This window comes from Rhagoletis pomonella, unplaced genomic scaffold (genome assembly GCF_013731165.1).
Source record: "Rhagoletis pomonella isolate Grant_MI unplaced genomic scaffold, Rhpom_1.0 Rhpom_scaffold_00743, whole genome shotgun sequence".
NCBI lineage: Eukaryota > Metazoa > Arthropoda > Insecta > Diptera > Tephritidae > Rhagoletis > Rhagoletis pomonella.
Genome location: NW_023459297.1, coordinates 1,482 through 9,148, shown reverse-complemented (window position 1 = coordinate 9,148; position 7,667 = coordinate 1,482).

Sequence of the window (7,667 nt, the reverse complement as noted above, 5' to 3'; positions counted from 1 at the left end):
TTGACACTACGAAGAACAAGTGGTTGATCTACAGCGTGGCGACGAATAACTTGCCCAGGTTTTTTTGAGAAATAAAAATATCATTTATAGATTTTGCGAAAAAATTGTTTTATTGATAATTTTCCACAGATTTTACTTTAGTTGTATTAATTAGTTTTTAAATTTTAATCCTTATCTACATTTTCCAGCAGTGTAAGCTTTGAGAGAAAAGTTCATTTTGCACGCAGGTCTTCGTCAGTTAATTTATTCCATATATTCTGTAACCATAGCCAAATTTTCTCCATTTTAAGTCCCTTATACTCCTCCTTTTGTTCAACATAAGGCCTCATACTCACAAATCGAATTGACTCGAAACTGGTGACTAGGACGGCCATTAATTCGGCCAACCTTATACAGTTTTTTCTTTTTTGTATTTTTTTTATACATAGCCTAAGAAAAAATACACCTGAAAAAGTTTCAACTGCTGGCAAATGTAAATAAGGATTAAAATTTAATAACCAATTAAGTAAAATCTGTGGAAAATTAACAATAAGATACGTTTTTTGCAAAATCTGTAAAGGACCCTTTATTTCTAAAAAAAAAAATAGGGTAACAGTTATTCGTCGCCACGCTGTAAATATTCGTTTATTTCAACTTGAAAAATAGTTTTAGTTGTCGCTTTGCGTGTAAAATCCTTTGCAGATTTAGCCGGGGATTCCCAGAGGTTACTAGGATCCGATAACACAATTGGTTCATCAAAAGTATCTTCATCATCATTAGGATCGCGAGTGTTACGAAAAATTTGGAAAATTGTTCTTTTACATTGTTCCAATTCATCTGCGGTAAAATATTTTCCTGGGATTCTTGAATCGATTAAAGCAGCAATTTTTTTCAATCATGACTACTAGTGGAATTACTATAGATATATGTACATACATACATATATGATTAATCAGAACAAATTAATGGTCGCCGCGAATAACGTTTCACAGTGTTTCGACTATAATGACATGTGCTCTAATTTTACTAGGAATAGGGAATTATGATATTTGGTAAAGATGGAATAATTGCCACGCCCTCCACTCTTGTGGGCGGAAACATTAAATTTCATCCGATTTCTATGAAATTCAGTTTGTACTCTTTTTATTAGAAAACCCTAAATATAAAATACGGCGAGGAGTGGATCACTATAAAGTCAAAAACTCACAAAAAATGTGGATCCAGTCATTAAATGTGATGAAATTTTGGTTAATTTTTGTTTCCTGCTTTCCATTCTAAGAAAACAGAGGTAACACTTTAAAATTTCATAGGTGTAAATGTTCCCTTTTCCTCCAATGTTTGGTGAGATTTTTCCATTGTTTGAAAAATTCTTTTCGCGAAATTATGCAAAAAGAAGCTGAAACTCGACAATTAAGATAATCGAAAATTACATATATTTGCAAAGTCGCTCAAAAAGATCAATTTATATGCTCGAAAACTACATACAATTATCTAAAACATGCGCCTAATTTCAAGACCTGACCGGTACTCAAACTTTTTTTTTACTAATGATCTTTAGCATCTACATTTCAAAGCAAATGTTTAGATAAAAAAAAATTGGAAAATACCAAACAAATAATAAATTCCTTCACCTGAATATTCCACGATAGCGAACTGATTACAGTTGAAAAAGAAACACGATTTAATGGGTTCAGCGCCAAAGACAACTAAACAAATTTCAGTATTTTTTTGGAAATGTCAAGTTTTACTTTCCCCTCTCTAAGCCCAGCTGGTTTTTTTTTCAACTGTGACCATGTCTCGTCCACCTGCCTCCATATAGTCAAAACACTGCGTTGTAAGCGACAATATTATAATTTTGCAAAAATAAAAAGAAAACGTGTTTAATGACGCACATACATGAGCTCATTTGATTGCTTAACTTGCTCTTAAAGTACAACATATTTATGTAAAATGCACAATGTACATTAATATCGTTAAAGTTAAAGAAACTTGTTCTAAGAAAATTTTCGCTTACATCGTTATTCGCGGCGACCATTCAAATGTTAAGTGTAGCGTAGGGCAGCAACGTTCTGGTTTTCCATGATTTGTTCCGATTTAAACAAATTGTCTTGGTGTCCTGGTGTAAATTGTATCATCTAATTTTTAGCTGATTTTTGCTTTGATTTTGATTTTGAGATTTCTGTCATTATAGTCGAAAATCGATAATGAAACATTTTTTCTAACATGTTGAACAATATCTGGTGAGTTTACCTTCTTTCTGCTTAGTTTATTTGGTTAAAATCTAATTTTGTGCCTTCAGGCAAATTCCAAAAAAGTGCAAGTTTCTGTACATAATTTCAGGAGCTAAAATTTTTCCCAAAAGGCCTTTCTGAAAGTCCTTCCTTTTTTGTACGGAGTGGCACAAATTGAAGGGCTTCTGCTTTCGCTATTCAAAGAAGAGCTTGAAGAATGGCTTTTGTAGGACGTACTTCTGAAGGCATTTTGAATAACTTCTTTTACAGCTGTTTTTAGTTCATAAAAATCATACTTATGGGAATTTAAATATTTAAAGTTCAGATCAAATATGTTTTATTGAGACTTAAAATGCTCATATTTTAAAATGGTTCTCTTTTTTATAAAGCAATCGCATTTCTGGCTAGTATTTTCAGGACAAAAGGATAAGGATTGAGCTAAGAACTTGTGTGAGCAAATCCAATTTTTGGCAGCAAATGTCAGTTACGCGGTTGTGCAGAATGACGAAATAGGAAACCCCTTTCTAGGAAGCATGCAGGGAAGCACTTTTCTCAGTCCTTATTGGATAAGTCTTTTAGAATGGCTTCACTTCAGACAGCCCACCTAAATTATCTTTAGGTTATGCATATACAAAATGGCAAAAACGATCATGAAGTAGAGTTCGACCGATTAATCGGCATCGGCATCGGCTAGTATCGACCAAAAAATCGCACTTCATTCCATGTTTATTTTTTACTTTTTTGTTGCCTTTAAATTTTAAAATATTAATGCATCCGAGTCCCCCTGTCATAAATGTGTTCACATGTTTCGTTTTCATGACGTACGGCGGCGAGAATGTAAGTAGGGAAGACACATTTTAGCAAGTTTTGCTATTTTTCTTTGTTTAAAAATTTTTTATTATTGTTTTATGAAAATATAGCTTACTACCTAAACAAAACGCTGTAAATAAAACTTTCAAATCATCATCAACATTTAAAACTGTTTAATCAAATTTTTTTAATTTTTTTGAGTATGCAGTTTTTTAAATTTAATTATAATAAAGTGAAAGTTTGAAGTAGTTACGACCATCGTATTTACTTACACGTAGTGAATCCTATGCCCCTTTTTGTCTATTCTCTTTCTAACAACGGATGTGCCTGCTAAACAGCGGACGTGCCTGCCAAACTGAAAAGCATGATGGCGGCCGTATTTGACAGGCACGTTCGACGATGCGAACGGGATTAGAATGAAAGAAATGGAAGATGGATGACATAAGATTGAAAGAATTATGAAATAGCAGAACGTCGAACCAAAACGAATTTCAAAAATATGACAATGCGAATGACGTCAAAATTAAAGAAATGCAAAACTGCGAAATATCGAAACAGAAGAAACAGATGACAGACACGTGTTCAAGGGTTTCGTGCAACAAAAAGTGTTGTTGGGTGCGCCATTCAATAATAAACAAATTTTAATATGGTTAAATACGTTTTTTATTAAGTTGAAAAAACTACATACTTCGCCAGCTAAAAAGTGTATACATAAATATATAGCATCTTGCTATAAGATTTATTTATAAAAAAGTTATATGCTTATGGTCTTATTCATAAAAAATAAAATAGATTCAAAGAGCTCTATACAGTGACATTTAAAAAAATCTATATGTTTACTTTATAAGAATTTGGTTATAACATTTAACTTAACTTTTTGTGCACCCATCTGTTTTTCTGTATGTTATTTTCAAATTTTTCTTTTCCTTAATACTCATTTGACTGAGTTTCAATTACACTCAGCAAAAATCAAAACATTTTATAAGAAATTTGTTGAGCGTTTTACAACGGTATTTAAAGCCTTTTTTGTTCAAATTGAAAAGATTTCCTCCTTCGCACACTTCTCATGCTTTTTTATCGTGGTTATTATTCTGTTGACATCTAAATTGCCATACATATTAAGTCGTTGGCAATACATTGTTTTCCGCCGTTTCCTCTGTGAACTTCACTACATTCATAAAAATATTACTAAATTTAGTTTCTAATTTTTTTCCATCTTGCTATTGCTGAATATAACAAAGGAATTAATAAATAATAAAAAGTTAGCTAAAATTTTAGTGAATGGTTCTTGCAAATAATATTATTTTGTGGTTGAAATAACTTGATCGCCGGCAGGAACTGATCAACTTTTTTGCCAAACCAAAGCAGACGGGAAGGAAAAATAGTTGTTCATCAACGATTTGCCTGAAATATTGTTCTTGAAACGCGCCACTGATCACTAAATTTGTAAAAATAAATTTTTTTCACTAAATTGTTATATTTTTCTTCATTGTGGTAATTTTCCACATAATCACAGCAGCTGGCAGTCAAACTGAAACCAAAAGAGATAGCAGAACGTTTAGGGCGCAAAGTAAACGAAACCTCAGAAACTTTAAATTCACTAATACCTACTTCCGCAAAAATCACCTTTTCGCATTTTCCCTATTAAAATTTAAATCATATATTTTTATCGCCTTATTCATAAAAAATAAAAATTTTAAAAAGCTTTTTAAACTGCCGTTTGTAAACATTTTTCAATTTGAACTTGCACGGGGCGCGTATCGGGAATAACGCTCCGGTGCAGGTGATAGCAAATGGAAATAAAAACCAAAGTGAAATATTTGTTTTTTAGTATTTTGAATTTAATGTATTACACGTGTAAATAAGTGGGCGTGGCTACGCCCATTTTCCAAAAGTTTGTAAATGCATATGTTTTGCCTGAAAATGATTGTAAATATCAATTTTGAGTGAATAAGCTTCAGTAGTTACTAAAACATCGCAGTTTTCGTATTTGTGAAAACTACCGTTATATGGGAGGTAGGCGTGGTTATTGCCCGATTTTCCCCATTTTTAGTACCGTCCGTCCTACGCCGAAAAGAAGTAAACATACCAAGTTTCGTTAAGATATCTCACTTTTTACTCGAGTTATCGTGTGAACAGACGGACGGACAGCCAGTCAGCGCTTAATCGATTTCTTTTTTCATTCTGATCATTTATGTATACATTTATATATATTAGAATGAAAACAACAAAAACACGTAAAAATATAATTCCTAAACTTTGTGCAAAAATCGCGAAAATTCAGCAAACTTTCATGAAAATTTTTATCTTTTTAATCAAAGTTTTTAGAATTTTTTTGAGTATGCAGATTCGTAGCCCTATCAATTTTATTATAATAAAGTGCAAAGTGCAATTTTGATGAAAATTTGATGAATTTTCGCGAGTTTTGCACAAAGTTTGGGAATTATATTTTTACGTGTTTTTGTTGTTTTCATTCTAATATTTTTCTGCTGATTTCGTATAAAAATATGGTTCATTCTACAACAAAAACATAAAAATATAATTCCTAAACTTTGTGCAAAAATCGCGAAAATTCAGCAAATTTTCATGAAAATTTGTATCTTTTTAATCAAAGTTTTTAGAATTTTTTTGAGTATGCAGATTCGTAGCCCTATCAATTTTATTATAATAAAGTTCAAAGTGCAATTTTGATGAAAATTTGATGAATTTTCGCGAGTTTTGCACAAAGTTTGGGAATTATATTTTTACGTGTTTTTGTGGTTGAATGAACCATATTTTTATACAATATTGGCGGAAAAATATTAGAATTAAAATTGTTGCATATATTTTGAAAAATTTGCTGTGCCAATACTTTGTTCCAGAAGTGTAAGTAAATTTTGATAAAATTAGCAAATTTAGTAAAATTTATTCAAAATGTTTTTTTAACAGGTCTAAAATTGTGACAACGCGACATTAGATTTGTTAGATAAAAATAAAAAAAGTATGTGTGAATAAAATAACTTGATAAAGGAAATAAAATGAATTTCAAATAGTTTAGTTGTTTATTTTGCTAATTAGATGAATATGAGTATCTTCTATCTATATATATAAAAATGTTGTGTTCGTATGTCACGGTCGTCAAAACTCGAGAATGGCTGAACCGATTTGAATAATTTTTTTTTTGTATTGTTCAGTATAATATCAGAACCAATGATATCGCAAAAATTTGGGGGGCTGCCACCTATTTGAAAATTTTTAAACCCAATTATATTGATAAAATAAATGAATTATTACAATGTGCGTATCAAATTAAAGAGATTTAAGAAAGATAACTGTTGAAAATATTTTTGACGAGGGTTGCCACCTATTTGAAAATTTCAACTCAGTCAAATTGATAAAATAAATGAAATATTGCCATGCGGGTGTCAAACTAAAGAGTTTTAAGAAGGCCTACAGCCGAAAATATGTTTGAGAAGGGTTGCTACCAATTTTAAAGTTTTAACCATCGTACAGTTTCATAAGTAAAAACACTATCAGCTGATTGCCAAAAAATGCCTACAGCTGAGATCACCTGTTTTTTGGCATGTGCTCTTATCTTTTACAATTTCTTTCATTTCTATTACAATTTATTTTATTTCTATTAAAATTTATTCAAAATACACTAACACACTGAACCAAAAACACCAATGCAATAACCAAAAACACACCTACAGCCTGCCAAACACACACCTACAGCCTGCCAGAAAAAACGGTAAGAGGAAGAGTTACTTTACTTATGGAACTGTACGATGGTTTTAACTCAGTTAAATTGATAAAGTAAATGAAATATTGCTTAGTGGGTATCAAACCAAAGAGTTTTAAGAAGGCTTGCAGTCGAAAATATTTTAAAGGAGGGTTGCCACCTGTTAAAAAATTTAGCGCAATTTAATTGATCAACTAAATGAAATATTACAATATAGGTATTGAATTAAAGAGATTTAAGAAAGATAACTGATGGAAATATTTTTGAGAAAAATTGCCACCTCTTTGAAAATTTAAACAAACTAAAGAGTTTTTAAAAGACATAAGATATTGGAACTAAATGAAATATTGCATATGTAATTGGTTCCAAACGAAAAGTGTTAGGAAAAGCTTTACTAGAGATTTTTTTATGTTTCCCTTATCCAAAAGCTGAATAGTTTATGAATGAAGAAATAATAATAATGAATCAAGAAATAATTTACAAAATCTTATCAAACGAAGTGATCGTATTATCAACGAAGAGTTGGTATAAAAATTTCGCAACGAAAAAAATAATAAAAGACTGCTGATACAAATGAAAAAATAATAAAAACCATACCTAACGAAAACATAAGAATATCCCATGAAAGCTGTTTAAAAAATCCTTAATGAAAGCTTAAAATTGTTGTCACCATTCCCTAACATTATAAAATAGTTAACTTTTAATCAAAAACAATTTCACTTGGCGTCGCCACAGCCTACTACGTACTATAATGCGAGTAAAGGGAAAGTGCCTGCTTTAGCGTTGAGTTTTTCCCACTTTCAAATATCCAAGGATATACCTTAGTGAAATACACATCTACGTTGGATAATATTATGAAGATTATGATTATTATTATTATTCTGATCTCCTATTATATGCCAAATTAAACATTCACAAATTAAAGC